The following is a 25,217-nucleotide window of genomic DNA, read 5'->3' on the forward strand; positions in this document are numbered from 1 at the left end:
GGGTTTTAAGCACGCCGACGGCAAAAGTTTAAGAGTTTAAGAGTTTTCGCAAAACTTCTTCCATTTTAAAAAATAAAATATATATATAAATATATAGACTTTTTGAAAAACTCTTAAACTTTTAAACTTCCCCACCTTTTCGCTCTAAAATGGCTTGAACAGTGGCAAAACTGGCGGTTTAATAGTTTAAAAGTTGTTGCCAAATAGTTTAATAGTTTAAGAGTTGAACGATTCCACCCCTTAAAAAGGCCGTTTTTTGGCTCTATGACTGGGCAAAAACCCGATTGCTCCACTTATTGGCTAAAATAGGGCATTTTTTCGCTCTTCCTCAAAAAGAGGCTAAAAATATTTTGAAAGGTCCCCCCTTTATTATAACATAAAATTTTAAAATGTCAAGGGTTTTTTTATTTATTTTATTTTTTTTTTAAAAGGGGCGGAAAATTCCAAAATGAGGCCCCAAAATTGGCTTGGCTATCTCTTAGGGTGGCCAAAATGATACATTTAAGGGGTCAAACAGAGACGAAAGGAGAAGGGGAGGAGCTAACGGGTGGAAGAGGGCACGAAGTGGGGCAAAATGGCACGAAATGAGGGCAAAGGCTATAAAATGGCATAAACAGGGCACGAAGTGGCGCGAAGAGGGGCCAAAATGAGGACAGGGAGGGCAAAGGGAAAACAGGGAGGGGGAGGGTGACAACCCGGATTTTATTTTTTCATTCCTTGTTATATCATTTTTTACCCGCGCCCATTTTTCGCTTTTCGCTTTTTCGCTTTTCGTTGCGTGCCCCCCCCCCTAAGTTTTTTCTCGTTTCTGTGCAGCGCCGCCCCTATCGACGCCCCCCCCCCTTTCTTTTTTCGTGTTCCTGTTTGGCCGGGCCCCTACTTTTGGCCACTTCGTGGCGTAGCGAAAAAAAAAATAAAAATAATTGCCAAAAACGTTCCAAAAAAAATTTTTTTACCAAGTATATTAATATAGAGGTGGTTGATGCAAATATAACATTTACCTCATGTTGAATGATTTTTCCATTGTCGAAAAACATTAATATCCACATATCAAGTTAATCGCATCAACGTCCCTTTTTGGTGAGCGTGGCTCCAGGTCAACTCGGCGGGATTCGGTCCCTGAATGTGTGGTTTCAAACCCACCGCTCATCAATCATTTTTACAGAAACAGTTATATTTAATTATAGAACAAACCGCCAGTTTGGCGATGCCCACGGTTAAGTTCGGAAGAATTTTTAGGCGTCAAAATAAGTAAAGGAGAATTGAAAAAACCTAATATAATATTATGGAAAATATCAATACAAACAATAATGCAGGGTCTAACGAAAAAGACACTGGAACTGTTAACGCAACAGTTGGCAAAAAGAGTTTAGATGTTCTTACACTTGAAAACGAAAGATTACAGGAAACGTTGAAAAACAAAATCACTGAAATCAAGAATCTCGAAAGAATCAAGGCTGAACATTTGGAAATCATCAACCGAGCCAAAGATAGCCGCAGCGAACAAGATATACAAATCGAGCAATTGCAAAAAACCAATGACGACTTATCAGGTCAACTTGGTTCAATGAGATTGCAAAATGAGTTTGTTTCGAAAGGCGGAAAAATTGAAGAATTTGATGACTTCAAACGTTTAACTAACGGGGTTGAACTTAAGGAAGAAGACTGAGGACGATACCAAGATAAGTACGCCGGGTCTATTTTTAAACCTAAAGAAACAGAACAACCGATAGTTGAACCACTAGCACACGTAGCCGCAGCACCTGCACCAGGTTTCCAACCAACAGGAGCCGAAGGAAGACGTAATGTCACTTCGGACACCTTATTAAATGACGAAGGAAACAAAGTGCAAACTCTAGAAGATTTTCTCGGGCCTCCACCATCAGAAAAATAGTTTTTCGCTCGTAACCTCCGTAATCGAGTCATAAATATTTAACATATTATAGGAGGAAAAAAATTATGGCAAAAGTTAATACTAGTTTAGAATCCTTATTAACTGTTAAAGGTGCTGGAAGCGCTTATGATGTTCCATCTACTTTAACGGAATGACGTCGTTGATTACCAATGCTTGGTATCACTAAGTTAAGTCAATTAGGTTTTTATACTTTCAAAAATGAAACAGTGGCCGGATCTTTCCGTTTTGTCGCTGGACAAAGAATGATCCCTCGTAAATATACGGTTGAAACAAGCCGAGCATCTTACAGGGACGCAACACGTGGTATCAAATTGAACCATGTCGCATATGCAACACTTATCGTTGGATTAGATCAACACTACGAAAACGGTGTAACAAGTGAAATGTTCGACGAAAAACGATTTAAAGGAACAGCAGATTTAGTCTTATGATCAGCAAGTACATTCTATGATACTTACTTATTATCAATCGACTTATCATGATTTGTTAAAGCAGCAGATATCTTAAAAGATACTTCAAGTGGAGCACCAGATACAGTTTTGGTTCTTGACGCAGCAACTATCGAAATCAATTCGAAAGACGCAGCAACGAAGTTTATTCGTTTGGTAACACAACACTTGATTAAACTTGAACACTACGTGGACAGTTACGGAAAAACACGTACAGAAGACATTAAAATTGTTATTTCGCCTGTGTTCGAAAATCTTTTGATCACTGCCGCTACGGCAAGCGCATTCAACCCTAACTTCTACATGAAACGTGAAGGTGGATCGCAAATCTACAAATACTCTGCCCAAGTCCATCACTTCTTAGGAAGAAATATTGCAGACAATGTCTACGTTTCTGACTCAACAAAAGCTGTTGATTTATCGAAATGATTATTGATTGCGTCTGAATATAAACCCGACGGAACAGGGCCTATTTGTACAGTTGTTGGAAACTCACATATGATTAACATTGCAGCTTTGGAAGCTAATCAAAACAGAGCGATTACATTCAAAGCCAGTTATGGTATGGAAATTTTCGACGCCTTGAAACCAAGAATGTACGGAATCCGTACTGCCTAATCAGGTTTCACAACACTAGTGTTCAGGGTTGTCACTAACGAAAAAAACAACCCACCTATAGGAGAAAAAATACATAAAATATGAGTACAAAAGTTAATTTAAGACCAGATGACATTTTATTCGGAAAGGAATCATTATACGATATCGTTGATGGTTTTATGCATCCGGCAAATGCCAATGGCAAAGGTAAGGATGTTTATATTAAACTTCCTGACTATTCATTTTTTGAAATTGAACTTGTAAAACCAAAAGCTGATAATTTCAAAGAAGTTAGTGTTCGTTTACATATTTATTATATGCAATCAAAAATCATCCGTGTACGAGGGAAAGAAAAATCAATTCCTGTATCAGAAATAAATTACGCGACTGAATGATTTGGATTGAACATATTACAATTGGATAAAGAACAAACACTTAATGATATCAAAAGAGTTGTTGATTCACACCTTCAAACAGTAGGTAATGACAATTATCAATTGAATATTATTACTAAAATAGAAGAAACGATTCTCGAAAAAAAAGAGAATAAAAAAAAGGAGTAGAGAAAAATGGCAACACGAGTATACGAATTAACGGAAGCACCTTATATTTCAGTAGCGGATTTTAAAAAATTTTACGCTAGAGAATATAAGTATGAACCAAGCGACGCGGAAATCCAAGCGGTTATCCAATTAGCTTTCACAAAACTAAACATGTTTGTAGGAGCAAAGGCTATCAGTCAAGAAAGTTTGAACGAGGCCCAACCTGACCCTATTAAACGGGACTTTTTCAAGGAAGCTATTGGACGGTTAGCGGATTACTTTTTGGACATAGGTATTTACGACCAAGGATCACATAATTCTTTTTCTTTCGGTCAAATTAGCGCCAGTTCAAATAACATCTATGAAGTCGAATATGTTCCAAGAATTGTTCGTCAATTAATCGAATATAGTGAATTGTATACTCCTTTTGTCACTTTGGACAGTTCCATTGGGGAATGTTCTACAGACGTAGATGCCAACAATGTTGTTGATTTTTTCGATGCTTTCATTACTCGTGATGACGCTGTAAAATTAGTCGACACAATGAAAACGACACTTCAAGAAGAAATAGGTGTTCGTTTACATAATACTTTAAATGGTACTGATATGTCATGACATGTTAAAGCACCAATTCCATTAAACGAAACAATCACCAAAATTTTAACAGATTTTGATGAATCAACAAACACACCCAAATATAGTTTGAATGGAGAACTTATTAATGATCTTAATCTAGCAACAGAAGATTTTGTTTCGCAACAATTCAAATATCTTGACTCAATAAAATACACTACAGATCCTGTTTATGAATCTAAAGTGTTAGTCGATTATATTCATAGTGCCACAGAAGGTGGACATCATTTCTTAGCTGTAAAAAGAGAAGACTTGATTTCTCACTGAAATTTGGCAACCGAAATATTTGTTTTGAAAGAAATTGAAAAACGTCATCCAACTAACGAAGAGGTTGACGAAGCTGTTTCAACACTTATGACTAAACACAGTGTTAATTTTATTAAAGGGGACATGACAGAGGATATCGTTTCTCATTTAATAACATTGGATAAAGAATTGGCTACTGAATACGATCATAACGACTCATCTACATTGGATGATATTGAACCTCTTACTCTTATTTCATATAACGACGAAATATACATGATGTTTGCAAAAAACACAACATCTATTTATTTAATAAACAAATACAAACGTGAAATTTGAAGACACGATATAAACACTCAGTCAGAAAATCTTAATGGAACAAAAGTAATTTTAACTATTAAACAAACAACTTTGGCTATTGATTATATTAAAAATAATAATAATGCTTCGGCTCCTACTCTTGTTAACTACGAGTCAACCTTATTAACAGAAGTTTATGACAGAGATGAAATCGAAGACGGGTTTATTCCATTTTATACGGCCAATAAAACATTTGTCGGACATAAAACAGGAGCTCTTGAAACAGGAATCGTGTTAATCGATCCTAAAATAAAAAGTGCTGATGACAATGGAACACTGTTGCATCATCCTTTAATCGAAAAATTATCTTCAACAGATAGAACATCGGAATTCTTAAAGTCTCTTTATTATTTCGAAAAAAATGGCAAAATGTACATGAAACAAGTTAAGGGTGACATCGAACAATTATTATTGTCTGAATCAGGACTTAACACTGTACATTCTATTTTACATAACAACACAAGTTTTGCACCCATAAGAGACACTTATAACAAAGCTGAAATCGATAGTAAACTTGATGGTATACTACGATTAGATGATTTATTATTAAACGAAACTACTTTACCTTGAACACAAGTTCCAACAGAAAGTCAAAGAACAACATTAACTGCTGTTTTTAAAGTTCCTAAAACATTTTATGGATTAAACGTTGGAAAATGAGGAAGCGATTGAGCTTACAATCCTTTATCACTTCGTACAGAAGAAAAAGTTTATCTTTATAAATTTAATAACTTTGGAACACCTCAAACTTTAATTGAAGACATTTGAAGTTTATGAAAAAAAGATACCGCTGAATTTCCTTCAAATTGATTAGAATTAACTGAAGATCAAAAACACGATGCGGCCTTAAAATTTGTAAATAAAATATGTGGTTCGAGTTACAAAAGAAGTGACTTTGAACACATTGGAGGTACTGTTTCAAAATTAGATCATATTAGTCCAATTAAAAGAAGCGATTTAGGAAAGCTTTACGAATATTTTGTTCTTTCACAAAATCCTCCAGTTTTCCCATTTGAGTCTAATTTCAGCACACCGCAAAAATGATCTGACGAATATGGCTTTACAAAAGAACAATTCTATAATCATTTTGTTAAAAACACAATTATTACAGAACATATTAATAATATTGTTAATACCAAAGGTATTGATGTATCATTAGAATCATTTTTAGAATGAAAAACACCGTTAAGTGACGCGCAAATCGACCATATTAAAGAAGGTGTAGTTTCTTTCGATACGACTAAATATGACACATACAAACCCCTTGATAAATTTGTTTATGACAACGAAGTATATGCTGTTGTAACTCGATCGGCAGATGATTCGAACTGAATTATTATATCTTTATTTAAGAATATAGGACCTATCGAAATAAGAGCAAATGGTGACAAAGTACTTATTACGGAATACGATAATACATTACCTAGTCCATATAATTCGAGTGGGGCAAATTTGAATTTACAATACGTTTGTTCGATTATTTCGTGAATCAAACACGTTCAAGAACATCCGATTTCTGACGCAACACCTCAACAAATCAACGAAAGTTATCACAAAAGATTTACATTCCTTGAAGGTCATTTACCAACATTTCCTATTTTCACTACTGACGACGGAACAATATATGGTGTAAATGCTCTAGGTTATTTAAACGAGACTTTTGCTAAATTACATCAAATCGAAACAGGCGAAACCGTTTATGCTACAAAAAAAGACACTTATACTAGACCTCAAATTGATACAAAAATTGATTCTATTTTCAGAACTACAAACCCTTTATTATCAGAACTAAGATTATTCTGAGAATCAACACCAAGTGAAGCTCAAAAAACAGCCTTATTATCAACTCTTAAAATTCCTGAAACTTATTATGCTTTAGAAGAAGAAGGGTATGGAGGCGACTACGCAACACAACCTTTGAGTTTAAATGTTGGAGACAAAATAAATATCTATAAAATCCTTAACTTTGGCGAAAAAACTCATGTTATCAAAGATGCATGAAGTTTATACAAAGGACCCGGTGATTGAGACGATTTGACTGAATATCAAAAACGAGCAACTTTATTAGCTTGAATTAATGATATATGTAGTTCAACTTACGTGTTGAGTAATTACACAAAACCAGATGGTGAAGTCGAAGAGTTAAGTCATATTGTACATATTAAACGAAGTGACTTAGGTTTACTTTTCAATCATTTCGAAACGGATAACGATAGTGATGTAAGCGAAGTAGATGGTATTGTTAAAACACCAAAACTTTATAGTGAAAAAAATCATTTACAAAAAGAAGATTTCTACAACTTACTCAGAGGAAAGATTGAAAACTTAACCAAAGTGTCAATTGATTCTTTCGTTGATTGAGAAACACAACTTACAGATGCTCAAATTGATTTTATCAAAGAAGACATTCATGCTTGAGATCAAGCTAAATTCGACGATTACAAAATATTCGATTTATTTACTTATAATAATCAAGTTTACATTTGTTCTCGTATTTTAGGAACTAATATCTTTGCTATGAATTTATTGAGAAATCAAGGAATCGTAACATTTAATAAAACTATAGATCTAGTAGCTTTTCACGATGCAGCCGTAACAACAATCCCAGCACCATTTAATACAAATTTAGCAAACTTAAGTTTAAAATATATTAACTCATTATATTCATGAATTGAAGATCACGATAATTCAGCCATTTCAAACCCCGTACCCGGAAGTTCAGTATTTGGTGATTGAGACTCTCGATTATCATATACAACTCCAGAGTACTCAAACTTCCCTACACTACCTGTGTTTACAAACAGACAAGGTAAGATTTTTGGTGTTAAATCATATAATTATTTAAAAAAGTTTTTTGCTTTAAAAACAGACGTGAAATCACATACTACGATTGAATCTTTCCACGGATGAAAAGAACAACTTACAGATTCACAAATTAATTATATTCGTGAAGAAGTTGATAATTATGATGAAAGCAAATTTAGCGAATATAAACCATTTGATTTATTTAATTATAACAACAATCTTTACATTGTAGCCAACAAGCATAACGATAAACATTTGTTCGAAGCAGTTAGTTTATTACGAAATGGAAATGTCTTAGAATTTGGTATAGGCGATGTGGCTATTGTTGCTGGAGGAAGTTTTAGTACTACAATCGAAGCACCTTACAATACCGATTCTGCTAACTTGAATTTACTTTATATTAATTCTATTTATTCTTTCGTTGAAGACCATCAAAGTCACGTAATATCCAATCCTGATTTAAGTAATCAATTCCACAATCGTTGACAAAATCGTTATGATTATATAACGCCTGATTCTTCAAACTTCCCAACTATACCTATTTTCACTAATAGTAAAGGAAAAATGTTTGGAGTTGATGCTCATAATTTTATTAAAGAATATTTTGCTGAAAAAGATAACGTATATACTCGTCAACAAGTAGACGCACAGTTAGATAATCGTTTGTCTGAAATAGAAACTCTAATCGTTGATAATGAATTATTACCTTACGACGCTGACACAAACCCAACAGGGTTAAAATGAAACGAAGTACCGACAGGATCTCAACGTGGAAAATTATTAAAATTGTTAGGTATTGAAAGTGAATGATGAGGATCTCGTTGAACATACAATCCATCGCGATCTTCTATAGATGTAGGGGACACAAGAATTGAGAAAGTTATACCTTTTACAAAAAACAGTGAAATATATGATGTATTAGATGAGTTGAATACTCCTGAATTAAGAATTGCTCGAGTTAATGAAATCTTAGGGACTAATTATACATCTCCACATTCTTCGGTTTATTGAAGAACTGGCGATATTCAAAAATTGATTGATAGTGGACGACTTTATAAAGCCACACCCACTTATGAATCAGTATCATATTACGTTTCGCCACGATGATATTCTGAACCTAATCATCTAACTCAAGATGAATTTTTCAATCTTATCAAACAATATAAAGCAGATCTAGTTACTAACTTACCAGACGAAATTAATCACAAATTATATGCTAAAATTAAAGACGTTTACAACAAACCTCAAATCGACGCAAAATTTGATGGAATTCTACGAACTGAAGATTTAATATTAAACAGAGACACTATTCCTTGAACTACAATCCCAAATGCTGAAAAACTTCAAACTTTAGTTACTGTTTTGAATACAGAAGCCGAGTATTATAGTCTTGTTCAAGAAGGTTATGGAAGTAACGTAATTTCGCAACCTCTTTCTCTTAATGTAACTGACAAGGTAGATATCTATCAAATCTGTAATTTCAAAGAAGAAAGTTGTGTAATTCGTGATGTTTGACAATATTACAGAGGACCTTCGGACTGAGATGATTTAACAGATTATCAAAGACATTTAGCTTTATTGACTTGAATTAATAATCTATGTGGTTCAAGCTATACATTAAGTAACTATATTAAAAAAGATGGAAGTACAGATGTATTAAGCCATATTATACATGTTAAAAGATCTGACTTAGGGAAAATCTATACAGAATTTAGAGATGCTGATCCAACTCGATCAACTGAAGTACAAAATATAGCAAGCACTCCCGAAAAATATTCAGCATTGAATCACTTAACAGAAGATGAATTTTATGACTTACTAGCTGACAAATCTCTAAACGTGAAGGCTGTTAACAACGCGTCAATTGAGTCATTTCATGGTTGAAACGAACAGTTGACAGATGATCAAATTGATTTCATAAGAGCAGAAGTACCTGTTCTTGACATGACTAAGTTCGATACATACAAGGTTTATGACTTGTTTGTTCAAGATGACGAATTATATATTATTGCTAATATTGTTGATCCTAGTTTGTACTGTATTAATTTACTAAGAAACTATGCTGTTATAAAATTTAGCAAAGATGGAAGTTCAGATTTAATTGGATCTCACGGTCAATTCGTAGAAGAACCTTTCAATACAGATGGTGCTAATCTTAGCATGAAATATATTAATTCTGTATATTCGTTTGTTGAAGACTATCAAAATCACGTTATTTCAAATCCCGACCCTCAAGACGAAATTGCTCAATCATGAGAAAATCGTTTCACTTATCTAGACCCATCAAGATCAAACTTCCCAACAATACCTGTTTTCACTAATCAAAAAGGAAAATTTTTTGGTGTTGATGGTTACGATTATTTGAAGAATTTCTTCGTTCTAATTGGAGCTAATTATACAAAACACCAAGTAGATACATTATTAGAGAACCGATTGTCACCATTAGAAACAAAAGTTGTTGATCTAGAATTAGAACCTTTTGATGAGAATAATAATGCTGAAGGTTTGAGATGAACTGACAGACCAACAGGTTCACAAAAAGATAAATTGGTTAACATATTAAAAGCACCTGCAACTTATTCGGCACGTTTTAATTACACAAGTAATGTTTATTTTATAAGTAATAGCCAACCTTTAACAATATATAAGTATTTACCATTTGAAAAAGTCGAAAAATACTCTTCTGGATTAAATTACAAAGAAACAAAAACTATATTACAAAGAATAGCCCATGTTAATTCTCTTCGTAATATAGGTGGATCTTCTAGCAGTTATGGTAGATATAGACCAATTAGTTCATCAGAAATTGAAACTGTTTTAGCTAACGTTGACTTTCAATGAACTAAAGGAGCCGATGATTATGATTCAACACATGGCGAAAACTCACCGCAAAGTTATTCTAAACGACATGGTCTTACAGAACCACAATTCAGACATTTAATTACACAATATGAAGCAAAAGTGGAAGGTCAAACACTAATCGAAAATATCGGTAACGACAATATAACAGATGACTACTTTAAAGGTCTAGGTAACACCGAAATATTCGACACAGCACGTAGTCGTCTTGAAATGTTACACACCCCTCATCCATGAGTAGAAGTTTTAGGTACGGGTTCAGCAATTACAAAAATGGATGCATCAAACAATATTGAAGCAGACACTTACTACGGTCAAATAGGACAAAAAACAAGTTTCGCAATCACTGACAGAGTAGGAACTCAATTAAAATACTTTAGTAACTCGTTTTTTGTTAGCTTAAATACTGGTAGTTCTAAAGAATTTAAAGATGGATTGTATTCTTTTGATATCCATATCGAACCTCCTCTTAATAAGGCTAATGTTAGATGACATTCATTTTTAGTACCAAGACAAACTAGCGACACAACAAACAAAACTTTTCAATATTTATCAACATCTGACAATATTAACCCAAATGGTTCAATATCAAAAACATATTTCCACTCTACTTTAAAATCAGCGAGTCCATGACAACTCAACTCAAATCTTTTCAATCACTATTTCGCAACAAAAACGGGGGTTAATATTAAAGGGAATCTTAAATGAACAAAGGCAACTGGCGACTTATTATACTGAGGAGATATCTGATGATTAGTAAACAACGACGTTTGACGTCATCCTTTTTACGTTTACTACCATATGAGAGACAATGTTGCTCTAAGAGATATAAAATGAACATTTAACGCTAATGGTAATTATAATTTAGCTAAACCAACAAAATTTAACTTAACAGTTAGAAGAGAGAGCGGACATTAGATGAAAAGAAATGAATAGTATTATGAATTGAGATAAATTATATTGAAAATTTTTAGCAGGAGGCACAGCTGTTTTCGGCGCAACTCAATTGTTACATATTAAGGATTTTGACTTGTGATGACAATTACTTATTATTATTGGCATCCCTGCTTTTGCTTGATGTGTTTTTGCTTGTTTGTTAACTTTTGCTTTTGTTTTCGATCGAAAATATTCAACAAAAGACTTGACAATAGAAAAAGCTAACGACAAACAAACACAAGAATTGAAAGAATATATAGACAAACGAGTTAACGGTAAAATAGATCGTATTATAAAAACTATTGACGAATATCACAAAGGAGATGACAACAATGAACAAAACATTAAAAATGATAATTAGTTTCGTAATGAGTTTTGCGAAATCACAAATCGACGAAGTGGCAATTTATATTATTAATAAATACGCTACAAAAACTCAAAAAAACGATATCTGTAAAAAGATTTCGTGTGGTTGCATAAAACCAGTAACAAAAACCAAGAAAAATAAAGGAGCGTAAACGCAATGAATACAGAACAATTACTTCTAAATACATACCATCATTATTTAAACAAAAGAAACAAAAACGAGGACAATTTATATCGTTACATTGATTTCCCTGCGGTTATTGCCGATTTGCACGTTAAATTATTGTTTGGTAAATCTTTTTCATTCTCAACGGAAGACGAAAAACTACGTGAATGATGAAATGATTTCGTGGAACAAACTCGTTTTCAAATCGTCGTAGAAGGGTTAATTCGTAAAATGGCATTGTATGGAAGTACTGTTCTTGGGTTCACAAAACTCGAAAATAAAGAACATGAAAAATGCAAAGGTTTTCGAATTTTCACCAACAAACCACGTTTCTTAACACAAATTGTTTGAGAATATCAAACACTTAAAGCCATTTGATTTACCAGTGAAAGAATGACCGACTCTCTTCGTGAGATTTTCATTCGTGAATCATGAAACAGTGACGGACAAGTTCGTCGACAATTCTTCGGATCAGGAGACATGTTACAAGCTGGTAGCCACAATACAAAAATTGGTAAAAACAAAGACGGAACATCTTACGTTCGAGCCATACAGGTCAGACAAGTTGGAGAACTCCAAGAGGCCCTTGGAAAAAACGAAGCATGAGAATCCAAAGAAAACCCGTTCAAAGACAATCATGGCGATTATATCATCCCATTTGTTGATTTTTCGCTCTGACATGCTAATCCTAAACCTCCATGATTACTTGCTAAAGGTTTAATTGACCTTTATTGTGATAAAATGGATTTTTATAAAAAAGAACTTAAAACATGTAAAACAATTATTAGTATTAATTTGGACAAGAATAAAGCTCATGATCAAATCAAGAAAGATTTGGAAGCCAACGGGGAATTAAAAAACCATATTATAGTAAACACAGGTGGGAACGCCGCGTCAGATTCAGCTCCGGTTTTGGAATCTTTCCAACCACAAAAAAACTGAAAGGAATTCGACGAAAGTATTGATTCAACATTAAGCTTAATTTGAAGTTTGATGGGATTCAGTTGACCTAGTCAAAAAGATACAAGTACTGCTACAGAAGCTCGTTATAATTATTCAAACCAAGGTTCGACAATTCAAAAGAAAAAAACAGCCTTGGATCAAAACTTGAATATTTTCTTGGATTTGATGTTTCAAGCTGCCGGTTTTCAAGACCCGCAATTTACATTCGAACTCCATGATAGTAATTCAGTAATTATTGACGAAGTTTTAGTTTCAATAATGCAACAATTATCTAATTACAATTGAATTAGTGATGTTGATGCTATTGCTAAAATTTTCAACATGCCTATCCACAGAGCACAAGAAAAATTGGATGCTATTAACGAAAAAAGAAAACTCGACTGAGAAGCCAACAGAGAGTTTCGAGAAATGACAACGGGAGAAGAAGAAGGTCCTTTGTCTAAACAAAGAAGCGGTGAAAATGGCTCAGTAGTTGAACAACAACCGAAAGGTGCTGGACGTCCTAGAAACGATTCTAAACGAGAAGTCATTGAACCGTTAGATACTAAACAAAGAATAGCTAAATCATCAAATGAAGGAGGAAAGAAAGGTGGTGTTCGTCGAAGAAAAGAAGTTCATCGAAACTAAATAACATATTATGAAACAAAGATCAAATATAATATTCAAAACATATAAAAACGGAACAGCCTATCCTGTTATCGATACAACCAAAGATATTTATTTTTTCCCAATGGTTGTTTCTTCCGGGCATACTGGAGTTGATGATAAATTAACATTCAATTCTGTCAATAAAAGATATATTTATACTGGAAGAAAATCAGTTATTATTAAACCTTTGGGGTGAGAAGCAGATGTTACTTTGCACCATGTGGAAAATGATGGTACAATATCCGAAATCCCAGCCTCTGAAATAACAAAAGATAACTTGGAGGGTAAAGATCTTGTTGGAAAACGCAATATCACTCCAGGTATTTTTTTCGTTGGTAAGATTGTTTCTGCTCCCACATTTACACAAAATTATCGAACAAGTAAATTGGGGTTCGTAGAAAAAAAAATAGACTCTCGGATTGAAGCAGTCTTTAAAGAAGATGAAAACGACAGATTAAACATAATATGAGATTTCGAACATAATATTATAAAGAAAAATTTTGCAAACTTAATGTTCATGTGTCCAGAACTTAATGAAAATAATATTTTGGACATAGAAACTATTACAGTGTATGTTAATGAATCAGGAAAGTATGTTTATCATTCCATAGTATTTGTTTCGCTTAATGAAAAACTTGAAGAGGCTGGACGAATGCTTGGACAATCAATTTTGTTCTCTCATCCAGGATCTAGTTTCTTTTTACCATATGTTGTGGGTTCTAAAGCAGAAAGAGTTGTAAATAAAATATTAAGTGATGGTTCTTTTTCGCAAACCAAAATAACCGTTCCCAAACATGCTTGCGGATATTACAATAAAGAATGATTAATAAATGGTGATTTAATAGGTTTTGGAGAATTAGACAACACATTATTAGAAAACAAAAAAACAGAACTTAATGCTGAAGACACTACTGACGAACGAAAAACAGAACTAACAACCGAAATTGCAACCATGATATCTGATGCCGAAACAAAAGCGTTGGAAAAAATTAATGAAATCGAACTTGTTGGTACGCCAGACAGAAGAAGTGCTGGATGAAAAATAGTACCTGGAATAGATACCATGCAACTAGCACTTAACGGCATGAGTGGTATAATGGGTATTGAGGTGTACGGAAGAAAAAAACTAGATGATCCTTTGTATATTTCAGCAGATATAAAAAAATTGATGTTTTCTAGTTTATCGGAACCAACACCTGATCCCTTGTCTTTAACATATCAATACGAATCATCTCACGAAATTATTCCAAATGCTTATTTCATGTTAAATAATTATGCTGCGGATTTGCTTCAAGAATTGGGTGTAGAATATGATCCCCGTATGGATAGAAAAAATATGGGTTCTATTATGGTTAACAATAAATCCTCTTTGGATTATTCAAAATTAAATTATGTTAACGATTTCGCAAATGTTGTTTTACAAAAAAGAGTTACTTTTGTTAATGGTAAAACACGAACATCAGTATCACCTTTATTTGAAAACAAGGAAATTTATGCGTCTAAAAAAGAACGTAATATTGGTGAAAATCAAACAGAAACAATATATGATGTGGGCGATGTTGCTGAAAACTCTGGAAAAAACAATGATTTAACATTGGATTATTTATCTATTTGTAATTATCTTAATTTCATTAGTATTATTAATTCAGATTTAATGTTTCTATCACCGAATGTTGTTCAAATAACAAACTGAAAATCTTTTTGAGGAGATATTATCCAACAAGGTTCCACTTTAGTAGGTGCCTTAATAGGTTTCGGTGTTGGGACGGCCATATCAAAAAAAAGTAAAGGTGGTAAATTCTTTGCCACTGCTGGAGCGTGAATTGGTAGTCAATTGGGAAACGTTGTTCGAAAAATTTATGATTATGCAGCCAACGCGAACGAAGAAATGTTTATTAAAAGAAAAATGTATAATTCAAATCGACGTTCTTTCCCATTTTTAATTAGTTCCGACGCACTTGCCATGATTCATTCAAATCTAAGTGTTGCGAATCAATTATTACATGGTATTCCCATGGTGTTATTTTCGACATCAGACAACCCTATAACTTCGGTTATGGATTCTTCTCAATTTAACGATATTTATAAATTGAAATTAACAGACAAATTTAAAACAGAACCATTAAATTTATCAGAACTCACTGAACAAGAAAAGGTCGATAAATTAAATGAAACACACGACACTAAAGAGTTATTGAATGGAAAATTTAAAATAGGTGCTAAATTGCTAGCTCTCCCACAATCCGAAGATGACCCTTATGAGTTTGAAATTGATTGAATAGTTATAAAAATGTTGGGAAAAAGACAAATAAGATTGACATTCTATGATAATGAAGATGAAATTGTTGGTTTTTTCCATTTACAGAATTCGGCATTATTCGGAGGTAATATTAGAGAGATAACAACCAATATTATATTGAATACACGAAATGACAATTACTCTTCTGTGGATGCTTATCTCGACACATTGATTAATCTTCAACCTTTGGACTTAACGCCAATTGAAGCGGTATCTGCTACGGCAAATGCGGCCGCACTTAAGGAACTATATGGTTTTATAGATAACGATGTTCTTATATTCGAAGAAAAAATAAAAGAAGAAGAAAAAAAACATTTCAAAGTTAATTTCAATGTGATTAAAAATGAAATTTTCGCTTATGCCATTGAAAAAAATGTTCCCGATAACGCTATTGATTATTGAAATGGTCAAAAAACAATTTTGCTAAATAAAATAGACACTTTAGAAGAACATTATAGTTTTATAATTTTCGAAAACTTCAAAAGATACATAGAACTTTACTACAATTCTTCTACTCTTCTAGAAATGAAAAGAAAAGAAATAACTTCAACGGTCATATTACATGCCTCGTTAAAAGAACAATTATTCGAAAAAATCAATTCTTTTCAGGAAAACAATAACATTATAGCTAAAGAAAGAGCTGAGGCTGCTGGTGAAGTGGATAAAGCAGCCAAGATTAAAGCATATAACGATTTTGCTAGTCAAATTATAGCTACCAACACTGAAGGTGACTTAACAATTTTGAGCAATACGATTGATGGAGATACTGTTTTGGATGACTCAGATAAAACAAGATTAAAAGAAATTATTGCTGATAAAATATCAGATATACAACAAGCGTACGTTTCATCTTTGGTTTCAACATTGAATTATCAATTACAAGATTTTATAAACAAATATGAATCATCAGAAAATATTCAATCATTTAATACTGATGGTTATATAAGAAGCATTTTGCAATTAGACGTCGACGAAAATTACAACTCTTTTTCAGCGGATAAACTAGAAACATTGAAATTGGTTGCTACAGATATCGATGCTGACTTTTTAAGCGGTGATAAAACCACTGTTAATATTGATAACGCGATTACAACATTGTCTTCTTTCCAAGCAAATAACATATTATCATTAAAAACACAAACATTATTTGATTCTCACGTTGACGTTACCTTGGAACCTTATGATGCTGACACTAACCCAACAGGGTTGAAATTAGACGAAATCCCTACAGATCACCAAAAACAATTCCTATCTCAAGTATTCAACATCCCTGAAGAAACATGATCTAGTTTTAATGATCTATATGATAACAATAATATATTTATTAATAAAACTCCATTTACTCTTTATAAGTATTTCTCATTCGAAAAAGTTGAAAAATACCTATCCAACACCGATATTGCTACTATTTACGACACTTTAAAAGATTATGTCGCTCCTGATAAACGTCATTCAACAACTATTGATTTTCGAGGAGAGTACAATGGTAAAGATGGCGATACAAGATTACAAAATTTTATTGATGATACCCCTCAATTTAACTGAGAAGTAACAACTGACACATCTACAAATGTTGGTTTTAATACACCTCGTGCATATATATCAGCAATGTTTATGTCGACAGATCAATTTTGAATTACAATTCATAATTATAATTACAACAAAGGACATATTATTAGTACCGTAGGTGACGATCCACAAACATTTACTTTAGAACAAATAAAAGATATAATTTCCCCATCTCTTTTCGATTTATATAATACCAATAGAACTAAATTTTTTACAATAGTTAATGAAATTAACGGTAATATTACTAATTTAACTCTTCAAAAAGGAGACCCTTTGAATACTGCGTTAAAAGAAAAGTTATTACACCATAGAACAGAATTATTGAAAACAATAACTACTCTTCGTTTTCCAAACAAGTCGTCTTCTTCCGACCCCAATATTGAAACAACACCATCAAAAATACTACATGTTGGTTCAAGTGGTACATTTACTGTCCCTTATTTAAATTCAAATTACGATAGAACACCAGGGGATACTTTTGACTATACAACATCTTATTATGATGCTTTAAATAACGCGTCTGACTTTCATAGACTTTCGAATAACTGATCTGGTGGTAGCGGATCAAATGTTTACTACCATACGGGTTATTATATTTATTGATCTAACATATTAAAAAAAAGATGAGAAATTAAGTTACCTTATTCTTCAACTATACAACCCGAATGAAAGACATTGTCTTTTGAGCTTCGATACGATTTTGAGTGAACATATACCGTAGATACCTTAATATTTTTTACAGTAGGTATAAACTCCTTGGCTTCTTATTTTACAGATCCTTATCCTGAAACATTACGTATAAATGTAACAATTGATCTGCAAACTTTAAACGATGGTGAATCTAAAAGCTTCTGAATAAGTAATGTTGAATTAAATTCAGATGGTGCTTATCAATGAAAGAATTATAAGACTGTTTACCAGGAAAACGACACTTTCGGACAAGACATTTATTTTGTTTTAACTAAATCTTCAACAGGTCTATCTATGAGTTTTTCCAAATGATCATTACTTTATTGATTAGGAAAAAGAAGAAGCGACATAACTTCATCTATTTTACCTAACGAAATATCAATAAACAACATAAAATTAAAGGTGTAAAATGGCACGTTTCATAAATAGTAAACCAAATAGAACAGATTACAGATGAGCAAGAGCAATTAAAGGGTTAGGTGAAGTAGCTGAAGGGACTGCTCGTGTATTTCTAGGTATTACGGCCGCTGCACTTTTGACACCTAGTAATGAACGAGATAAGGAAAAAGATAAATTAACAAGAAAGGCATTTGATGATGCTCTTAGAGAAATTGGTGATATACCACCTAGTGATTTTCAATACAAATTAGATACATTAAATGAAATGACGTTGAATAACGTCTTAGCTAGTGATGGAATCGAAATGTTGAAAGGCCAAAACATTAAAGATATTATCAATGATTCCGATTTAACTCAACATTTACGAAATTTAAGAAGGGACGTACTAGAGTTGTTATTTGAAACAACACCAATCTTAGATGATATTCGAAATTTAACAAACAGTGAATTAATAGCTTTGTTACAAACACCCGAAATAGCAAGATTGATTTATCAAAAAGGATTCAAAAGCATAGCTGATTTTATTAGATATTTGGAAAGTGTTGCAGAGGACCCTACAAATCTTGGTAAAACAGCTAATGAAGAATTGGATTTATCAGGGGACAATACAAGTAAAGGTACTTCTAGCGAAAAAAAGACAAGTAAAGCAGAAAAAGAAAGCAAGGCAAGTGAACAAGAATCAAAACCTGATTCCGAGGCAGACGACAAAAAAAAGGATGCTTGCGATATTATTGCCGAAAAATATGCTGGTATTATAGACACTTCATCTGTGTCAACATGAGTGAAAAAACTCCACTACAACCCGGATTCCTTCATGTTAGCAACTTTTTTCGCTCCAAGAGCTCGTCCCGGAAAATGATACACATGACCTAATTTTTCATGTGAGTCTTATTTAAGGTTGATTCGGGTTCTAAAAAGTGGACAACCATTCGTTGCTAGCTCAATTGGAGGAGTAGGGACCTTATTATGAAGAGGTCCACCTGACATAGCAATAATGCAAACCCGTAACCAATGAAAAGGATTAGGACGCACAAAAGAATTCAAATCGTACAAGGCTGTAAGAAAATCAATTGGGAGAAATCACACTATGAAAAAACGGCCAAGAAGAAAAACAAGAAAAATGTTAAAATTAAGACGAGGAAGATATAGCGGAATATAATGGAAAATTCAGAAATTAAAAAAATAAAAGTACACACTGGAGCACCTTGTCGATGCTTCATGGATTACCTATATTATAAATATAAAATAGATATGATATATGTATTACGTTGATGACAAGAAAAGCAAATCAAAAAAGAATATAAAACATGATTAGGAATGGGTTTTTGTTCTGAAAGCCCAGAATGAACATACTTGCGTCAAAAATTAATGGTAACAGCATCACGATCAGATATGATTCGTCTTGAAAAATATTACGCAGATCTAAACGCAAAAGTTCAATCATCAAAACCAAAAATTGTTTTAGTAGGAGAGAACAAAAGTTCTATTGACATAAATGACACAAGAAACGACAAAGAAGAATAATCCAGAAAATAATTTAACATTAAGTAATTTGAGAATTTCAGATACATATTCTTATTTATACGACTTGTTAGATCAAATAAAACACAACAAACCTTTTTCAATTGACGAAGTCAACTTAGCGGGAGGACGTCAAGCTGGAAAAACTTGAAATATTATTACTTTCTGTTTGTTGGCAAGCCTATACAACTTGGACAAAACATTTCACTTTTATTTCATTCGTAAAGTTTTGACTAATAAAAGAAACATGTTTGAACAAATCAATAAAGTAATGCCTAAATGATTCTCAAAAGCAATGGGTATTACAACCAACATAACATATAATTCGATGAAAGGTTATAATTTCGAATTAAACGTTTTAGGAATCACTGGACAAAAAACAGCATACCAAGCACAATTAGGTCTTCCCCGGACAAATGCGGACTATATTATAATCTTCTACGAAGAAGCTTACGAGTTTAATGCTCGTGATTTTGACCGTGTATTCAACGCTACCGGAGGATCGAAAAATTCAAAGATTTTGATTTTCAAAGCCAGCAACCCATGAAACCCAAGTTGTGCATATTTTCAAGACTTTCAAAATGTATTGCCGTGAAACGAAAAAGTAATGATGAGTAAAGGAGAGGATTATTATTTCGACAAGAAAAACAGAACTCTCTATCATTGAACATGCATTGTTAAAACGGTTCAGGACGATATTGTTTCGCCAAATCGTATTAAAAAGATGTACGAACGGGCTCATAAAAACAAACTCGAAGCACCAACCATATTATATGGAAAGCCAATGATTGCCGAAAACCAAACATTCGACACATCGAAAATTATCTATGTTGGAGGAGAAGGTGATGAGCCGTCTCTTATTCCATATAATGATTTTTTGATTCGTGTAGGGATCGACTTCGGACAAACTCGTAATCCAACAGCAGTTGTTTTCGGGATATCGAATTTTGAAGGATCTCGAATATTGGTACTCGACACCTTAACAATTGAACATCACGAAAGAGCAATTCACACGCCGGAATTGACAACTCGTATTTTAGGATTTATTGTATATAATATGAATCTTTTTGAACTAGACAAAAACGAAACTGTTTACGTTAATTGCGATACTAGTGATATGCGACTCGTGTGAGATCTCCAATCATTAGCTGATAAAAGAAATATTGATTATCTTTCTTTTTCGGGTGTTAAAAAAAATTCTAAAAGATTTAGAAGAAGCGAACGTCTTATGGCTTGAATGCTAGCTTTAGGAAATCGTTGCTTTTACATGTTTCGGAATGAAAACAACAAAAAATTAATTGCTTCTATGCAATCTATCGTTTTGAGACCTGATAAAAAAGGTTTTGTTGAAGACGAAAGTAGTGGTAGCGGTGACGACCAATACGACGCACTATGTTATGCGTTCTCTGACGAAATTGCCAGAAGAACATTAGGACAACCCACCGAGGAAGTTTCTAAAGAAATGATTAACGAAAAACCCGTGACTTCTTCTTAAAAATAAGAGAGAAAACAGGCCTCTAATTTTACCTTTCCATAGTAAAGTACGTTAGGTTGTCCTTTTTGGACCTATATTTTTAGGTCTTTTTTCGCATAAACGAATAAAACATAGGCTTCTGCAAGATCATCAGAAAAAAATTTAACTATTGTGCTTCTGGCGACTTGTTTGATTCGATATTCCACAGAATTTTTTTTCGTGTTCTTTTCGACTTCAAAACCTTTACCGTGTTCTTTAACGAAAAATTCTACAGACTTCTTTTTTTTGAATTCTCGTTTCAAAGCTTCGTTCAAAACTTCTTTACTCACTTTTGTCTCATTGTGATAAAATGATTTTAGTTCTCCGCGGATGTTCATTCGTGTTCTTTCGTATACAACTCCTTTTTTGAAACTAAGAGATTTAATAATCTTCAAATAACCATACATGTCGTCATAGAAAACCAAGTTAGTAGTACCGTTTATATCTCGAATTATTCGCGTATAATTCTCAAGAATGTCGTAGAAATTACCCTGATCATAATAGTATTTACCTTCTATTAAAGCGTAATAACCAGATTTCTTCCCAACATCTCATGCGATTAAATTGTTCATATTTCTTTATTTAAACTCAAATTAGATGTTTCTCCTGTGTTTTTATCGATGTAAACAATATATTTTTCGATTTCATTTACTTTTAACCCAGCTTTTTTCGGTAAAAAATTAGTTGAGAAAAGTCTTGCGTATGCTCATAATTGACATCCATATTTGAATCTTTCCAAATTGTTTGTTGATCTTTTACTTGTTTTTCAGTCTAATACGAAAAACTTACGTGTTTTTGTGTTGTAACCAATAACATCAACAGTTCCACAAAGATAAGCCTCTGGATCCATAAGTTTTTGTTCTATTAAACAAACTTTCATATACTTAGGTAGAATTGTACATTTATCGTTTTTTACCAATTCTTCCATGTGCTTATGGATTTCAATTCCTCTCTTTGATGCTTTTCGCAAAATCATATCCTTATATTCAGGATCCATTGTCATTGTCTTATCGTAATAATGTTGGGCATAACCAAATACTGAGGTTACGCCATTCATTGACTTTTTGTTATATGTATATTTGTGTTTTTTTTCATCGAATTCCAAATATTGACTTCGTTTTTGAAACCTTGAATCGTCCAAGTGTTTCAATAAATATTTTTTATAATTAATATGATGTTTCATTGTTATTTTGTTCCTCCCATGTTACATCTTGTTTGAAATAATCTATACATTTCGTATCTCCACAAAAGCATTTAATGATTGTTCTTTCTTTGAACACCATTAAAAAACCTTTGTATGTTCGTTTGACTGTATCATGATGGATCTTATTAAGGTGACATTTAGGTACAAACCCTATAATATTTTCCTGTGTCATGCAACGTCTAACGCTATATCCCTTATCTTTTAGCATTTGAACCAAGTTCTGTACTCTACCTTCTGTTTTAATCCCTTTTTCATAAACAGCACACTCTTCAAGCATATTCTCTACTTCTTTTGGTATGTCTATTGGTTTTACATTGTTGTTATTATAATAGTAATCATTCTTATCTATCATCATCATATAGCTATATGGCTTAACTTCAATGTCATATTTCGAAGCAATTTTTCATTTTAATTTTCATAATTTCTTGCTAGGATTTTTAAAAACCAATTTGTATTTCCCTTTTTCTTTTCCTCACTTAGAAGTTATTGACAATGTTTTATCTTTGTATTTTAACAACAAAGGATGTTTTTGTACAGTGTCATCGTCATCGAAAACAACGTATTCCTGTGCTGGTTTAATAGCTAATGAATTAAATTGTTGAAACCTTTGTATGTTGTTTCCAGAAGTGAAAGGGTTAACCATATCTACCAAACTAATTTTTTGTGTGTCTACGGCATATTCCTTTTTCCTATTGATAACAAAACGTTCGGAATTATTATTTTCACCAACATACGATAGTGTTCATTGTATTTTATCTAATTCGATTCCGAGCCTTTTGATTTTTTCAACCATATCCATATTGTCTTCAAATAACTTTTTTCGATAACTCTCTTCAAAAGCAAATCCAACGAATTCGTGAGGCAATTCTTTCATTCGATCTTCCTCAAATAATTTCAATCACGACAATCTTTCTTCATATGGGTACAATGATAATTTTTTGTTATTAACCAACAACGCACTTTGTTTTGATGGTTTGTATATTCCTTTTGCCACTATCTTTTTCGTTTCCTTAATTTTATAGCAGTGGTTGTTCACATCTCGACTTAAAAATCAATCTAGTTCTGAAATAGTTACTTCGAAACCACTTTTATCCATTACTTTTTTAGGTACACCTGTCAAATCTTTTTTACTTTGAACGAAAACACCGTCCGTATTAATGTTGATTATTACAGCCTCGGGATCCTGCAATAAAATATTGCTTATTAACAATCAGATTAAAACTCGTCCTTGTCTGCAAATTCAGTTTTGCGTGGCAAATCCAGCCTCGTTGTTCAAAGAGTTCTTTTTGAAAAAATAGGGAAGAAAACCAAACGTCGAATTCAACAATAGTTTCATCGCTTCACGTTTGACCTTGTCCTCTTTTGTTCCGTATTTAAGAACTGTTGTTTGATGTTTTAATTCGCAATATCGGTTAAAACTAGCTTCAGTAAACAATTTAAACAATTTAGACTGCTGTCCAAGTACCAAAATGTTTGGGTAAAGACTTGTGAAATCCATCGAATAAATTTTACCTTCTGTTTCGCTAGCCTTAAAAAACTTTCTAAAAACGACATTGTGAACCCCTCCGTTGTAATTATTTCCGTTATTAAGACAATTCTTGTTGTGCGCTGGTAGGTTTATTGGGTTAAAATCATTTTCTTTAATGTGATTTCAAAACTCAGGATTGTCCTTGCTTATCCCGAAATTCATAATCGTATACGGATCGATCACAATTGTTTCTGGATTGAATTTAAACAAATATGGTAAAACGTATGTAATTTTTTTATTGAAAAGAGCTCAATCCAATTTACGAACAGCCAACAAACTTTGATTTGTCATCAATTGTTTAATGTTTAAATACGGGTGTCTGTCGTGGTTTTTGTATAATTTGTATGTAGCTTCCAAGTCATTTTTCAAATACGCAATACATTTTTCTTTGTTGTTTTTGTAATAATCTCATTCTTCGAATTGTCTCTTATCACCTTTTTCGCCCTTTCAAATATCTTCTCCAAATTCTTTGAAGTATTTATTTTTTAATGACGGTCCAATCGACTTATATAAATCAAATTGGTTATCCGCCAAATCGTAAATCTGTGGTCACTCATAAGCGTAAAGTCATGAATAAAAAGTATTATTTTTCTTGTAAAACTTCGCCACTTGTTTATAACCATTATTAATAATATAACCGTTGTATTCATTTAAGTTATTTCCGTTGTTGAAGTAGGTTATCATTAAAACGTCATATCGAAAGAAATTGAATCCAATTATTTTGTCACAATTTGGCATGTATTTTTTTATACCTGCATCGTGATTACTAAACTCTCGAATCGTAATTTCTTTCGTATCAACGTCCATTTCCCCCACAATAAAATACCATTCTTCAAAATTTTTGCCTTTGTATAATTCTGTATCGATAATTAATTTTTTCATTATTTTATGTTTCCTTCCTTATATTTTTTGCTAATTATAAATCATCACCCGTTAACCATTTTACCTGAAAATTCATTTTCTCTTTTTAATCTTACTTTTTCAACATCGTAAGTATCAAAATCAGTAT

The sequence above is a fragment of the Styela clava genome, unplaced genomic scaffold, assembly GCF_964204865.1.
Source record: "Styela clava unplaced genomic scaffold, kaStyClav1.hap1.2 HAP1_SCAFFOLD_75, whole genome shotgun sequence".
Lineage (NCBI taxonomy): Eukaryota > Metazoa > Chordata > Ascidiacea > Stolidobranchia > Styelidae > Styela > Styela clava.